Raw genomic sequence first — 17014 nt, 5'->3', positions numbered from 1 at the left:
ATTCAATTTCCATGTGTTTTTTATCATTTTTCATCTCTGTTCTTTAGGGAAATTGGCATGCAATTCTTTCTTTGTTGGGTCCTTTTGTTACTTAGTAACAGGGATTCATGAAAAGAAGTGGGCAGTGTTCCTTCTGTTTCTAATTTGGTGAATAATTTTAGGAGTATTGTGGTTAACTCATCTTTGAAAGTCTGGCAGAATTCTGTCCTAAAACCTTATCATAGGCTTTTTGTAGTTGGGAGATTTTTAATTAGTGCTTCTAATACACTGCGCTCTATAGGTCTGCTTAAATTGCTTGTTTAGTTTTTATTTAACTTTGTTACATGGTATTTATCAAGAAAATTATAATTTCTTAATTTTATAATTTGGCAGAGTACAAGTTTTGAAATCATGTCCTCATGATTCTCTGAATTTCCTTGGTAAGTTGTTCTGTCCCCATTTTTACTTCTAACTTTGTTATTTTGATCATCTTTCTCCATCTTTTAGAGAATTGTGTTAAGAAAATTTGGTTATGATATTTGTTATGATATCTGTTTGTCAATCTTATTGATTTTTAAAGAACCCAATTTTGTTTTATTGACTGTGGGTATGTGTGTTTAAATTTTCATTGTAGAGGTCATTTGATTTTTGTTTAGGTTTATTCCTTGATTTTTTTTTTCTTTGAAGCTATTGTGAATGGGAGTGTGTCCATGATTTTTTCTGTATGTTTTATTTTTACTATATATAAAAAAAAAATTTGTGTAAGTTGATCCTGCTACCACACTGTGGAATTTGGTTATTATTTCTAGAAATGTTCTTAGAGTTCTGCGTTCATGTTATCTGCAAGTAGGGATATTTGACTTCTTTCCCTATGTGACTCTCTTTTATTTTCTCCTCTTGCTTTATTGTTCCAGCTAGTCCTTTGAGCACCATGTTGAGAAGAACTGGGGGATAATGGACTTCCCTGTCTTATTCCTGACTTCAGGTGAATTACATTTAGGATATTGTTTTTTTCTAGGTTTCTTGCATATATCATTTATGTAGGGGTGTGTTTGCTTTAGTCCTATATTTTTAGGACTTTTATCATAAATGCATATTATGTATTTCAAAGATTTTTTTTCTGCATTTATTCAGATGACGGTCTGGTTTTTGTTTTTAGGTCAATTTATGTTGTTTGTTACATTTATTACACTTGTGTATGGTGAATCATCCCTACCTTTCAGAGATAAAGCCAACTTGTTCAGGTTGTAGTTTTTAAAAGATATGACTGTATTCATTTGTAAATAGTTTATAATATTTGAGTCTATTCTCATCAGGGATATTGGCCTGTATTTTCCCTTTTTTTGTTGAGTCATTATTCATTTTGGTATTACTGTTACACTGGCAGAAGTAGTTTGGGCATGTTTTTATATTTCTATTTTCAACACCATGTAAGAAAGATTGGCTCTAGGTCATCTTTAAATGTCTGGTAAAATGCTGCTGTGAATCCATCGATTTATAGATGTTTCTTGGCTGAAATGCTTTTCATCATTATTTAGTCTCCTCATTTGTTATTGGCCTGTTTAGGTTGTTGAATTGTTGGTTTAATTTGTGATTTGGCAGAATCTAGAAAATCATATAAGACTTTTAGATTTTCTTACTTAATGGAGTACATGTTTTAAAAATATCTTCCTATAATATTCTGAATTCGTTTGATGCCTCTTGTAGTGTTTCCTTGTTCTTCTTTCATTCTGGTAATAAGGGTCTTCTCTTGATTTTTTTCTTTTTTTTTTTTTTTGGTTAGTTGGGGCAAGTGTTTGTCAGTTACATTTATTGATTCCTTGCATTGTTGTCTTTGTTTATGTTTTGTTGATTTCTGCTTTTATTACTATTTCTTTCTTTTTTTTAAATAGTATTCACTCTTTTTTTAATTTTTTTATTATCAGTTACATTTTATTAACTCTGTATCCCAGCCGTGTCCCGATCCCTCATTCCCTCCCAGTCCCTTTCTCCCTCCCTCATCTCCACCATGCCCCTTTCCAAGTCCACTGATAGGGGGGGACCCCCTCCCCATTCATCTGATCCTGTTTTATCAGGTATCTTCAGGACTGGCTGCAAAGCCCTCCTCTGTGGCCTAACAGGACTGCTCCTCCCTTCGGGGGTTGGGAGGCCAAAGAGCCAGTCATTGAGTTCCTGTCAGAAATAGTCCTTGTTCCCCTCATTTTGGGAAACCAATTGGTTACTGAGCTACCACAGGCTACATCTGAGTGGAGGTTCTAGGTTATATCCATACATGGTCCTTGGTTGAATGTCAGTCTCAGAAAAGATCCTGTGCCCAGATATATTTGGTCCTTGTGGAGCTCCTATCCTTTCCCCATCAGACTAACTCCCCTTCTTTCTTATGATTCCCTGTTCTCTGCCAAAGGTTTGGTCATGAGTCTTTGCTTTGAAAACACTGCTAGTTAGAGTCTTTCAGATGTGCTCAGTAGACTCCTGTCATACGTTCAATGCACATACTATTTCTTTCTGTCAATTGCTTTGTATTTTGTTTGTTCCTTTTCAAATTGTATATTATGCCATTTTTGTGCTGTTTGTTTCTGATTTTTTTACTCTACATGCTTAGAGCTATAAATTTTTCTCATGGAATTGCTTTCAATTCATGCCAGAGGTTATGTCTTACTATTTTTATTTTCAAATAGTTCCAGGATTATTTCTACATTGCTATTTTTCTTTGAGCTTGGTATCATTCTGTAATGTGCTGGTTAATCTCCACAAGTTTTTGTATTTACTAGATATTCATCTGTTATCAATTTTGGGTTTTATTGCATTGTAATCAAGTTAGATCTAAAGAGTAATTTCAAAGTTTTTGATTTGTAATGATTTGTTTTGTACGTCAGGATATAATATGTTGTAGAAATGATTCTGTGTGGTGCAGGGTAAAATGTGTACTTTCGGTGTTTGGTGTGCGTATGCTCAAGGTACCTGTTACGTCTATTTGATGTATGATGCCATCTGTTTATTTGAAGTTTATGTTCATTTTTGGCCAGATGACTTCTCAATTGGAAAATTTTGGGTATTGAAATAATCTACTAACTATGGATTGCTGTTAATCTGTGCCTTTGTTCGAGGAGTAGATTATTTTTTTTTATGAGACTGAGTGTTCCAGAGTTTAGTGAATATATATTTAGGATAGTAATGTTTTCATGGTTAACTGTTCTGTTTATTAAAATGAAGTGTCCCTCTTATCTCATTTAATTTCTTGTAGTACAAATTCTATTTGTCAGATGTTTAGATAATGACTCCTGCTTTCTTTCTGGTTCAATTTTGTTGGAATACTTTTACCCATGGTTTCCCTCTAGGGTGGTGCCATACTTTAAAGCTAAGATACGTTTCAGCAGAAAAATGAGTTTTGTTCCTTGATTAATTCATTCACTCTGTATCTTTTGAGTGGAGAATTGAGCAATTTATGTTTAAATTATTATTGAAATGTGTGTTTTAGTTTTGAGCATCATGTAGATTTTTGATGTTTCCTCGGTGGAATATTATGTTTTAATAATTATGGCTTCACATTTTTTCCTGAATCTCTCTGCTATGCTCATTTCTCTCTTCAGCCCAACATAATGCTTCCTGTATTACTTTAGGTTTGTTTTGGTGAATATAAAACTCTTTTGGCTGTCTATATTTTATTTTTCCTCTTCTTTCAATTTTAGCAATTGCATTGCTGGGTATATTATTTTAGATTGGATAACATTTAGGACTTGGTGTATTACTGCAGCTTCTTCTTGCTTTGGAAGTTTACCTCTTGAAATCAGCTCTTCCTATTCAACTTTTTTTTTCTCCTGGGATTAGGGAAGTCCACTTTTCCATTTGATGAGTTTTCTTTATTTTTGACCTGCAGTTTTTTTCTTAATGCTTTCAATACCCTTTTTTTTTTTGTTTTGTTTTTGTTCTGTATACTTAATGTTTTAACACTAAGATACATGAAAAGTTTTGTTTCTGCTCTTGTATCTTTTGTGTTCTGTGTTCTTCTTGTGTTTGTATGGGTCTGTCTTTCTTTAGTTTTGGGCAATTTTCTTCTCTGCTCTTATTGAAAGTGTTGTATTTTCTTTGACTTGGGATTATTTTTCCCTACCTGTGCCTATCACTTGAAAGTTTTTTCCCCCCTGTGTTGTCCTACATACATAATTATTTTCTAGTCATGGACTCTACCACCAACTGAATTACATTCCCAATACTATAGCCTGATTTCTGCTGATATACAGTTACATTACTTCATGTCTGTGTGCTTTGCAAGAAAGAGTACTTTCCTCACCTGTCTTTGGAGAAGGTGACATTACCTTAATTTTAGCCAAAGAGCTGTTAATTTCTTTGTGATATCCTGCAAACACTGTTGAATAAGTATGGAGAACACGACAAATGATTTAGAAACAGGAAGGATACTTTGGGGAATCTAAAATGTTTTCTACTTCTTTTAAATGGAATATCATTATTCTTATTTTGTTCACAGGATTGGGATCAGTTAATCCACACAGACAGGGAAGGCCTGTGGAGAATAACTCACACACAGGAAACTCGGAGCTCAGCTGTTTCTACTCTACTGTTCTCCTGGAATTGGGGAAGTTCACTTTTCCATTTGATGGCGGTACTTTGTAACATCAAAGTCAGAGTTGCTTTCTCCTGATGACATGATTATTATGGGCCTAGAGGGAAACAACTGATGATGCCTCTTCCTTTCAACTGCTTTTTAAAGCCTCATTGTACACAATGTTTGTCTTTTGCCCAGCCTGGTGAATGTTTCTTTTTCTCTTCATTACTACTATTCTACCAGTGAGAGCTGGTAGTAGGTGATAGAATGAAACAGGGTTTTCTGTAATAAATGATTAGAAAATTCTCTGCTTAGAATATAATTTTGAACTATATTGTATAATAAGCAGATAACAGATGCTTGTGGACATAAAGATGTCAGTGTAATGACTTATTCAAGAACATAGATTTCTTCACTTAATGTGGTCTCTCATTATAATATGTGTGACAGTGAAAAGGGAGCTACCAGTAAGAGGGTGGGGCCTAGTAAGGGCTGGATAGAGAAACAAGACAGGCAATTTGGGTAAAGATGACCAGTGGGTATTGTATATTGAATGAAAATATCATGAAACCCATCTTTTTACAATGAATTACACAGACATGTATGTAAAAACTAGTTCCAGGTGGAATATTTTAACAGGTAAACCTGACTATGGATTCTCGTGAGTGTGTACTCCAATAATTCTGAGACTATGATTCCACCTAAGCATTGCCATCTGTGTTAGTTTTTCATTTTTGTAACAAAACATCTGAAATACCTTAGAGGGTGAGAAACCAAGAACAGACATGTATTGCTTTGCAGGAGTCAGTGTATAATTAAGATACATTTAAGTTTTTAAAAGTATTTTCTCATTTTACCAGTGTTTTCAAGTTAACTGGCTCTATGTGTTCAATTACATGGCAGTTAAGCTAGAAATATACAACATAACTATGGAATTTAGTGTTTAGTGGTGATTTTTGATTCCATTGAGAATTCTTAGAGAAGTTTCAGTTTATGACCTAGTGAAACATAAGACATTTTTAAATATGATGACTTTTAAAAAATTTAGATAGATTTGTTTAACCATTTGGAATTAATTATTCTTAACAAAGTAAATCTTTTCTGGATATTTCGAAATTACTTGAAATTCTCACCTGACATATTTATTAAATCTATGTAAAGATATCCTCACAAAAATGTAAATTGGATAATATTCAGTAGGTATATGAGTGTTTCAATTAAAACAAATCAAGTATTAATATTTTAAGTTTTCTAAATTAAAACTTAAGATATTGCTACCATTATAATACTGAGTCAGTTTTTCATTACCAGTGAAAAAATATTTTTCATTCTCAAATATTATAAAATTATTTAAAGTTAAAATCCCCAAGATTTTCTTCAATAGTTACAAAATATAATTGCTCATTCAAATATGCCTTGACAGTTCTGGTGAGATGCCTCAGCAGTTAAGAGCACTGACTGTTCTTCCAGAGGAGCTGGGTTCAATTCTCATCAGTCTCATGGCAGCTCTCAACTGTCTGTAACTACAATGTGTGGTTCCCTTACACAGACATACATGAGGGCCAAGCACCAATGCACATAAAGCAAAAATAAATACATTAAAAAATAAGCATTGACAAAGAAATGCCAAGTAAATTTCAGTTTAGGTGGTAATGTCCCAGGTCTATTTTCACTTTGCTGGAATATCATTTACCAATACATGTAAGAGAATCCAAGGAAGAATGAAGGCAGGTGTGTTGGCACATGTCTGTGATCTCAGCACTTTGAGTGCTTAGGCAGAAGCATTCTGTGTTTGACTAAAGTCAGTCTGAACCACAGGTTGAGATCTCTATCCCTCTTGCTCTTACATACACACACACACACACACACACACACACACACACACACACACACTAATATAATGAAATTAAACTCGAAAATGGCTAATGTAGAATAATAAATTATAAAAATTGTTGTTTAAAACACAAAGAACAAAATGATGCCAGTTGATGTCATTAGGTTCCTGGCTACAGAGTATAAGTGTCACAAAAAAAAAAAATCATACTACCATGAGTTTATGCTTATAAGCATTGGAGAATTTATTTTGTTTTGTTTAGTTCACAACAAATATTGTACCGGTACACTATGCAGGGACCACAGATCTGTTCTAGTCTATTGGAAAACAGAGGACACATTCTCCATTTTCCTTAAAGTTCATTTTATTTCACAAACATACTTTATATAATTCTCAGTTTTCACTCAAGTGATGTACAGGTATTCATGATAGCATCCCTGGCACACACTATGATATTGCCCTATTCTAAGTCCCAGTAATCCAATAATGTCACACACACACACACACACACACACACACACACACATTTTTTTAAAGATTTTTATTTATTTATACATATGAACACTTTATTTGCATGTACACCGGCGTGACAGAAGAGAGCATCGAATCCCAGTATAGATGTTTGTGAGTCACCATGTGGTTGCTTGGAATTTAACTCAGAACCTCTGGAAGAGCAGACAATGCTCTTACCTGCTGAGCCACCTCTCCAGCCCTCCATCCCCCACATTTCTAATAAACATTTTCCTATCTTTCCCAAGTCATGCAAATTGTGATCAAGCTCTGGGTATGATTGCTTCCCCACAATGTCTGCAGTAACACTCCTCATGCTGCTCTTGATTGCAGGAAAGCTGTAGCCCATGGCAGTTCAGTATCCAAGTGGGTTCCACTGTGATAGGAACAGGGACTGTCTCTGACACAAACTGATTGGCTTGCTCTTTATTTACCTCCCCCTGAGGGGGAAGCAGCATTATCAGGCCACAGAAGAGGACAAGGCAGCCACTCCTGATGAGACTAATTGACTAGGATCAGAAGGAAGGAAAAGAAGTCCTCCTCTATCAGTGGACTTGGGGAGGGGCATGCATGCAGAGGGTGGAGGAAGGGAGGGATTGGGATGGGAGGAGGGAGGGAACCAAGGGGGGGATACAAAGTGAATAAAGTGTAATTAATAAATAAAATAAAATAAAGAAAAAAAGAGTATCAGGTAATGGCTATGATATGTCTAATACCTTATTAATAAGTGGTCAGCATTTGTTTTCACTGCCATTATCTATTTCATGAAGTTTCCATGGAACTAGCTTGTGTGGCTAAAGCCTTCATCTCATGAGATTACTGAAAACTTAGTCTTGTTTCTGACATTTGATGGAACATCATGAAATACTATGGATCCTGTCACCTGAAAGTCACACACTTTCTTTATGTTCTCTCTGAGCAGTCATACTACTTTTCTGTTATTAACTCACTAAATACGGTAAAACTTAAAATTAAAATGATATTTTTCATCTGGTATATTTCTATGTTGTTTAGATCACTAAACAAAGCAGAATGCAATGTTCACCATTAATTCACAGGACAAGACTGTCTTAAAAGCAAACGCTGTGATACTGAAGGTGTAAAGGGATTTTTTCTTGGAAGAATGTAGAGTTATTCACACAGCAGCTCTTGGTCTCTTTTCTTGCAGTTCTCTTGCTACAGCTAGTCTTCTGTTTGGGGACAATTTAATAGTGATGACTTCTCCACTGCTGTGAATGCTTATGGATACACTTTGGGTTAGTACTTACAACTAAAATTACAATTGGAAGTAGTGTGAAAACCCCCAGCACTGTAATTTGTTTTCCCAACAAAACAAAACAAAACAACACAAAGCAAATGGATTTTCTCAGTGCATGCAATGTTAACAGTTCTGTGGCCATAGTAGCTTTGGCCTTTTATGGTAAGTTTCAGTGAAGTCCAGAGAAAGATGCCACATGATGAGTCAGAAAGTGTGTCATTTTTTTGTAGGTGATAAACATTTAAAAAGTAATGAATATGAAGCAGAGATGTGGAAGAGCATATCTCTTGGAAAAGGAAAAATCTTTTTTAGTTACTTTGGCTAATGGTTTGTCTATCTTGTTGATTTTCTCAAAGAACCAGCTCTTGGTTTCGTTTATACTTTGAATTGATCTCTTTGTTTCTAATATTGATTTCAGCCCTAAGTTTGATTACTTCCAGCCATCTACTTCTCTTGTGTGTATCTGCTTCTTCTTCTTCTTCTTTTTTTTTTTTTCTAGTGCTTTCCGGTGTGGCCTTAAGTTGCTGTATGAGTTGCCCCGAATTTTTTTATGAACGCTTTCATGCTATGAATTTTCCTCTTAGCACTGCTTCATGGTATCCTATATGTTAGGGTAAGTTGTACCTTCATTTTCATTGAATTTTAGGAAGTCTTTAAATTTTTATTTCCTCCCTGACCCAGTTGTTACTGAGTAAAGAGTTGTTCAGTTTCAATGTGTGTATAGGCTTTTTGCTATTTCTGTTATTGTTGAGGTGTAGTTTTAGACCTTGGGGGTCTGATAAGATACAAGGGATTATTTCAGTCTTCTTGTATGTGTTGAGGCTTGCTTTGTGCCGGAACGTATGGTCAGTTTTGGCAAAGGTTCCATGAGGTGCTGAAAGAAGATATACTCTTTTGTGTTTGGTGAAAGGTTCTGCAGACATCTATTAGGTCCATTTGATTTAAGACCTCTGTAAGTGTCATTATTTCTCTGTTTAGCTTATGTCTCAATGAACTGACCCTTGGTGAGAGTGGGATGTTGAAGTCTTCCACTATTAAGGTGTTGGAATCAATGTGTGATCTAAGCTTTAATAATGTTTCTTTGACAAATGCAGTAGCCCTTGTGTTTGGTGTATAGTAGTTCAGGATTGTGATGTCCTCATGGTGGATTTTTCCTTTGATGAGAATGAAGTGTTCTTCTCCATCTTTTTGATAAATTTTGGTGGAACGTCTATTTTATTAGCAGAAAGTCTATTTTATTAGGTATTAGGATGGCTTTTTCAGCTTGCTTTTTGGGTCTGTTTGCTTGGAAAATCTTTTTCTGACCTTTCACTCTGAGGTAGTGTCTATCTTTGTGGCAGGGGGGTGTTTCTTGATTGAAGCAGAATGTTGGATCCTGTTTCCCTATCCAACATGTTAGTCTGTGTCTTTTTAAAAAATTATTTATTTGTTTATTTATTTATTACAATTTATTCACTTTGTATCCTTGCTGTAGCCCCCTCCCTCATCTCCTGCTAGTCTAACCCACCCTTCCTCTTTTCCCACAATTCCCTTTTCCTAGTCTACTGATAGGGGAGGACCTCCTCTCCTTCTGTCTGACCCTAGCCTATCAGGTCTCATCAAGGCTGGCTGCATGATCTTTCTCTGTGGCCTGGTAAGGCTGCATGCCTCAGTGGGAGGTGATCAAAGAGCCAGTCACTGAGTTCATGGCAGAGGTAGCTCCTGCTCCCCTTACTAGGCAACCCACTTGGAAACTGAGTCACCTATGGGCTTCTTCTGAGCAGAGTGTCTAGGTCCTCTTCATGCAAGGTCCTTGGTTGAAGTATTGATCTTTGCAGAATCCCCTGAGCCCAGGTTTTTTGGCTCTGTTTTTCTCCTTGTGGAGTTCCTGTTCCCTCCAGGCTTTTCTATCACTGTCTTCTTCCATGAGGTTTTGGGTACTCTATCCAAAGTTTGCCTATGACTCTCAGTATTGCCTTCAATACCCTGGTGGGTAGTCTTTCAGAGGATTGCTGTGGAAGGCTCCTGTTCTTTTTTTTTTGTCTTCTACTACCAATATCTATCCTGTTTGCCATTCTGAGTGAGGTTTTGGCCTCTTCTCTAGGGTCCTCCTTGTTTCTTTAGAACTATAGATTTTAGTGCGTTTATCCTATATTATGTAGCTAATATCCACTTATAAATTAGTGTATGCTGTTGGTGTCTTTCTGCTCTGGGTTATCTCAGTCAATATAATCTTTTCTAGTTCCTACCACTTGCCTGCAAATTTCATGATTTTCTTTTTTTTAATTAAATTTTTAATTTTTATATTAATTAAAGTTTATTTACTTTCTATCCCACATATAGCCCTCCTCACTCATCCCCTCCACACCCCATCCTCCCTCCCTATTCTCCACCCATGCCCCTCCCCTATTCTACTGATAAGGGAGGTCCACCTCCGCTTCCATCTGATCCTAGTCTATCAGGTCTCATCAAGACTGGTTGCATTGTCTTTCTCTGTGGCCTGGTAAGTCTGCACCCTCTGATGGGGAGGTGATCAAAGAGCAAGCCACTGAGTTCATGTCAGAGACAGTTCCTGTTCCCCTTACTAAGAAACTCACTTGGGTACTTAGCTGCCTTGAGCTACATTTGTGTAGGGGTTCTAGGTTGTTGCCATCCATGATCCTTCCTTGCTTGGAGTATCAGTCTCAGAAAACACCCCTGTGTCCATATTTTTTGGTTCTGTTGCTCTCCTTGTGGAACTCCTGTACCATCCAGGTCATTCTATCTCCCCCTTCTTTCATAAGATTCCCTGCACTCTGCCCGAAATTTGGTTATGAGTCTCAGCATTTGCTTTGATACCCTGCAGGGTATCAAAAGGTATTCAGAAACCCTCTATGGTAGGCTCCTGTCCTGTTCCCTTTTTCTCCCTCTTCTGAACAAATGGCAGAGAAACATTTAAAGAAATGCCAACATCCTTAGCGATCAGGGAAATTGCAAATCAAAATGACCCTGAGATTTCACCTTAAACTTATCAAAATGGCTAATATCAAGAATTCAAGTGATAACACATGCTGGAGAGAATGTGGAGAAAGGGGAACCCTCATCCATTGCTGATGGGAATGTAAACTTCTACTACCACTTTGGAAATCAATCTGGCCTTTTCTCAGACAATTAGGAATATTGCTACCTCAAGATCCAGCCATACCACTCCTAGGCATATATCCAAAAGATGCTCAAGAATACAATGAAGACATTTGTTCAACCATGTTTGTAGCAGCTTTATTTGTAATAGCTAGAACCTGGAAACAACCCAGATGCCCCTCACTTGAGGAATGGATAAAGAAAGTGTGGTACATTTACACAATGGAATACTACTCAGCAATTAAAAACAAGGAAATTATGAAATTTGCAGACAAATGGTGGAATCTATAAAAGATCATCCTGAGTGAGTTATCCCAGAAGCAGAAAGACACACATGGTTTATACTAACTTATAAGTGGATATTAGACATATAATATAGGATAAACCTAAAAAAAATCTGTATACCTAAAGAAGCTAATCAAGAAGGAGGACTTTGGATGAGATGCTCAATCCTCATTCATAGAGGCAAAGGAGATGGACATCATTGAGCATTCCTTTAAGTGTATCTCTCCCATTTGATATTCCTCTGTTGAGAATCCTTTGTTTTTTTCTGTATCCCATTTTTTAAAAGATCCATTTATTTATTTATTTATTTATTTATTTATTTATTTATTTATTTAACATGTATATGGTTTTCTGTCTGCATGTCGACCTATGCACCAGAAGAGGGCACCAGATCTCATTATAGATCATTATGAGTCATCATGTGGTTGCCTGCAATTGAACTAGTGGCCTCTGGAAGAGCAGCCAGTGCTCATAACCTCTGCGCCATCTCTCAAGCCCTGTTCCCCATATTTTAATTGAATTAATTGGTTTATTGGTGTTTAACATTTTCAGTTCTTGAAGATCCTTTCCCAGTCTGCAAGCTGTCATTTTGTTCTTATGACAGTGACCTTTGCTTTACAGAACCTTTCAATTTCATAAAGTTCCATTATTGATTGTTGACCTTAGAGCCTGTGCTGTTGGTGTTCTGTTCAGGAAGTTGTCTCCTGTGCCAATGGGGTCAAGTCTCTTCCCCAGTTTTTCTTCTAACAGATTTAGGGTGTCTGGTATTATGTTGAGCTCTTTGATTCACTTGGACTTTACTTTTGTGCAGGGTGATATATATGTGTCTATTTGCCTTATGTACATGTAGACGTCCAATTAGATCAGCACCATTTGTTCAAGATGCTGTCTTTTTCCCATTGTATGGTTTTAGCTTCTTTGTAAAAAATCAAGTATCCATAGGCGTGTGGGTTTATTTCTGTGTCTTCTATGCGATTCCATTGATCCACCATTCTGTTTCTATGCCAGTACCATGCTGTTTTTATTACTATATGTCAGCTTGAGATCATGGATGGAGATACCTCCAGATGATCTGTTGTTGAACAAGATTGTGTTGGCAATGCTGAGTCTTTATGTTTTTTTCACATAAAGTTGAGAATTATTCTTTCAAGTGCTGTAACGAATTGTGTTGGTAATTTGATGGGAATTGCATTGAATCTGTAGATTGCTTTTGGCACGATAACCATTTTCACTCTGTTAATCCTACCAATCTATGAGCATGGGAGAACTTTCCATCTTCTGATATCTTCTTCAATTTCTTTCTTCAGAGACTTGAAGTTTTTTTTTTTCATACAAGTTTGTCACTTGCATTGTTAGAGTCACATCAAGGTACTTCATATTATTTGTGGCTATTGTGACTGGTGTAGTTTCCCTAATTTCTTTCTCAGGCTGTTTGTCTTTTGTATACAGGAGGGCTTCAGATTCTTTTTTTTTTTTTTTTTTCAATGCAGTTTATTCAGGAACCTTGAACAATCCTCGGACCCTGGGGAAAGCCAGCCCACAGCTTAAATAGCCTCTGCGTAGCCAACCCAGGCGTGCCACGTGGGCAATGCAGATAGGTCCACATACATGGAAGCAAGCCAGATCCTCAGCCTTAGCCAAATGTGGAATTGTTCGTGACAGAGAGCACTCACCATCGGGAAGGTGGAAGGCAGAAACCAGCTCCATCTTTAAGGCATAGCATTCCGCAGCTCTCTACAGTTCCCCCTTTTTGTTTTAGACGCATCAGGCAAGAGTAGAGGTCTGATCTCTGATATTAGAAATAAATTGGGACTTTGTACAGATGTTCATTTAGGTGTCATCCACCCAAAGAGCATCAGACCCGTCCAATACCTTTTTCTCAGAGGCGGGACCTGGGGCATCAACCTGCATGCAACCAGATATGCTCTTCTCTGGGTCCAAAGCGGCTGACCCTGAGTGCAGTGCTTAGACTCGCATCCTGAGCGTAACATTTTAGCTTTTTATGGTATCCAACCATGCTTGGGGAGAATGTCCTGCTTCAATGGCTGTAAAGGCCTGAATGATCAAGGCTGCATCACACTGTTGTGAGACTCTAATCTTGCATATGTACCACAGGCAAACCAAGGAGACCAACACCAGAAGGCCTGCTAACGCTCCCATGCCCGCCTATTCCTTCAGATGATTCATGGCTGGAGGATTCAGATTCTTTAGAGTTAATTTTATATCCAACCACTTTGTTGAAGGTGTTTATCAGTTGAAGGATTTCTCTGGTAGAATTTTATGCATCATCTTTCTCAGGGGATGGTGCAGCCATGCCAGGCCACAGAGGAAGATGATGCAGCCAGTCCTGGTGAGACCAAATAGGCTAGGATCAGATAGAAATAGAGGAGGGCCTCCCCTATCAGCAGTCTAGGGAAGGAGCTCAGGAGGAGAAGATGGAGGGTGGGTGGGACTAGGAGACAAGGGAGGGAGCTACCACCAGGATACAAAGTGAATAATTTAATAAATAAATAAATTTCAAAAAAGAAAAATATATTTTAGATTGTTATCTTTTCTTTATATTATTATCTCTTTATGTTAATATTGCTTGTGATATATTAAATTATAGATGTATAATTAATAAAAATTATTATATATATATGGTTTGTGCATTTCCAATTTTAAAATGAGAATAATGCTACTATTCTTTTAATCTGGAGAGCAAGGCTTGAATTAATTATTATCAGGATGCTTTTATTTATTTAATATTTATTTCTTTTGTTTTACCTATATGAAGGTTTTACTTTCATGTATGTCTGTGTACCCACTAGCGTCGTACATCAAAGAAGGCAATGGATCTCCCGGAACTAGAGTTACAGGTAGTTTTGAGCCACTACGACATTGCTGGGAATCTACTCTGCAAGATACAAATGTACTCTTAAGGAGTGATCCATCTTTCCAGCCCATATCTTGAAACTTAAAGAAAAAAAAAAAGAACATCAAACATCACTGTGTACCTGTGTTGGTGAGAGAATCAGATGTTTGGCTATGGTGATTAGGATGAATCCATTCCTCTATTAGATTATTAAGATCAATTATTATTATTATTATTGTTATTATTATTATTATTAAAATCAATAGGATTAGTTTTCTAAGGCATGAGACTCAGGTTCTATAAAGTATAAATTTTCTATAGAATGGGAATGCATTTATTAGCTATTATATGCTCTTTATACAGGAGATACATGGAAGATATATAGAAATGTAAGCTATGATGTACAATCTAGAACATCAAAAGTTAAAGAGACAGTTAATCAAGAATTAGTAGGGAAAACAGAATGTTGATATAGACATACTGTCTATAGATACACAGTTTGAAGTTTGATGTATAATCTTTTTTATTTTCAGGTATAAGAAGTATTCTTCCACTGTGTTCTTAAGATGCATAAACTTCTCACTTATGTCCTCATTAAAGAGTGTCCTTCATTTCCAAGCTGGGTTTGGAGTCCTGGCCAATATGTTTCTCGTTTTTCTCTATACTTTCATAATCGTAGGTCACAGACCTAAGCCCGTGGACCTGACCTACTGTCAACTGTCCTTTGCTCACCTAATGATGGTCCTCACTGGTGGGGACATGTGGCTTACAGACATATTTGAGTCACTGAACATTGAAAATGACTTCAAATGTAAGACAATTTTTTACATAAGCAGGGTAATGAGAGGCGTCTCTATCTGCATCACCTGCCTCCTGAGTGTGTTCCAGGCTGTCACTATCAGTCTCAGTAACTCCTTGATGGCAAAATTTAAAAATAAACTAAAAAAATACACCATCAATGCTTTCTTCTTTATTTGGCTATTCAATTTGACCTTCAGTGGCAGACTTATCTTCTGTGTTGGTGGTTTTACCAATGTGAGTGAGACAAACCAGATGAAGGTCACTAAATCCTGCTCACTATTTCCTAAGAACTACATAATCAAGGAATTAATTGTAATAGTGACTATCTTCCGAGATGTATTTCTTATAGGGGTCATGATTACCACAAGTGCATACATGGTGATTATCCTGTTCAGACATCAGAGGCAATGCAAGCTTCTTCATAGCATCAGCCACCTGAGAGCATCCCCTGAGAAAAGGGCCACCCAGACCATCTTGCTGCTGGTGGTTTTCTTTGTGATCATATACTGGGTGGACTTCATCATCTCATCCTACCTCAATCCTAGTATGGAAGTATGACCCATTCATTCTGACTGTTCAGAAGTTTGTCATGAATGCCTACCCTGCAATTACTCCTTTGATACAAATCAGTTATGATAAGAGAATAATAAGAATGCTGAAAATCTTGCAGACAAAATGCCACTAGAATTTTTAAAGACATTTTCCTCCTTTTTAAAAAATGATTTATTTATTTTCATTTATATGTATGAATTTGGTGCCAATATGTATGCATGTGTGCATTCCTGGTGTGCACAGAGGTCTGAAGAGGTCCAGGGATCAACCAGAACTGGGGATTCAGATAGGTATATGTTCCATGCTGTTGCAGTAACTATAATATTTTTCTAAACTACAGATTCATTTTAAATTTCATTTGTTCAAGTGGAAAAGTGAGATTTTTATATGATTTCTTTCCTAAATTTTATTTATGAAAGGATAGAAGACAGTCCAGAGCAATGTGTCTTAATCCTCCTCCTCTTCTTCATCCTGGTTAATCTGGAAGTAATGCAATTCATAATTCTCTTTGCTGTTGGCAACAACACACAAGCAGTCTTGAAGATTGTTCTTCAAATATTTTTTGGTGAGATATTTCAAATACCTTTTGGAGAAAGGCACCTCAGAAATGACAGTGATCTTGTTCTTGCTCCATTTGATGGTCACAACCCCTCTGCCAAGATTCCCAGCTTTCCCTTTCACCTTGATCCTCTCCTGGAGGACCTGCTCAAAACTGGCAGCATCCATAATTCCACCTTCTACAGGATGGGTGCAGTCAAGGATAAAATTAAAAACCTGCTTCTTTTATTTTTTTCCCCTGTACTTGCCACAAGTTTTTTCACATGGCGGCAGAGGGGGCCCTTTCATATGATTTTTAAATAATTTGTGTTATTACATATATACATTTTTTGACATTGTGCTGTCAAGCATTATAAAGTTCTTAAGTTCATTGTACAGTATAAGCTGATATTTCCACATGAATTCTCTTTCTCCTTTTTTCTTTATGTCATAAAAGTGTCCTTGATGTTGAGGTTACTTAAAAGAAGCTCTTTGCTGAGAGTGACCTTTTAAGCCTTTTTGTTGAAATCATTTTAATTTACTCTTAGTCACCAAAAGTAGTTTAAGAGTAGCATTAATCCTGTTTTACTAATTAAAATTTCTCTGTATCATAAAAATAATGTGAACTTAAATTTACTAATTTTACTACATTTACTCAGAGTCTTATAAGAAAATTCCCTGCTTCATTTAATCTACATTTATTGAAATATTATTAGTAAATAAAATAAAATTATTTACATA

General features: G+C 36.5%; 1 long non-coding RNA gene and 1 pseudogene across 1 annotated transcript; both read left to right on the top strand.

The window, feature by feature from the left end:
- The first annotated feature begins 283 nt into the window (after positions 1–283).
- Positions 284–4736, top strand: LOC132652759 (uncharacterized). Its single transcript, XR_009590330.1, has 3 exons — positions 284–419; positions 894–964; positions 4466–4736. It is a non-coding gene; the product is annotated as an uncharacterized LOC132652759 (long non-coding RNA).
- A 10208-nt stretch (positions 4737–14944) lies between these two features.
- On the top strand, positions 14945–15869 carry LOC110557530 (putative vomeronasal receptor-like protein 4; annotated as a pseudogene).
- The last annotated feature ends 1145 nt before the right edge of the window (positions 15870–17014 follow it).

This window comes from Meriones unguiculatus, chromosome 3, assembly GCF_030254825.1.
Source record: "Meriones unguiculatus strain TT.TT164.6M chromosome 3, Bangor_MerUng_6.1, whole genome shotgun sequence".
Classification (NCBI taxonomy): Eukaryota; Metazoa; Chordata; class Mammalia; order Rodentia; family Muridae; genus Meriones; species Meriones unguiculatus.
This window is presented reverse-complemented; position numbering and strand designations above follow the sequence as displayed.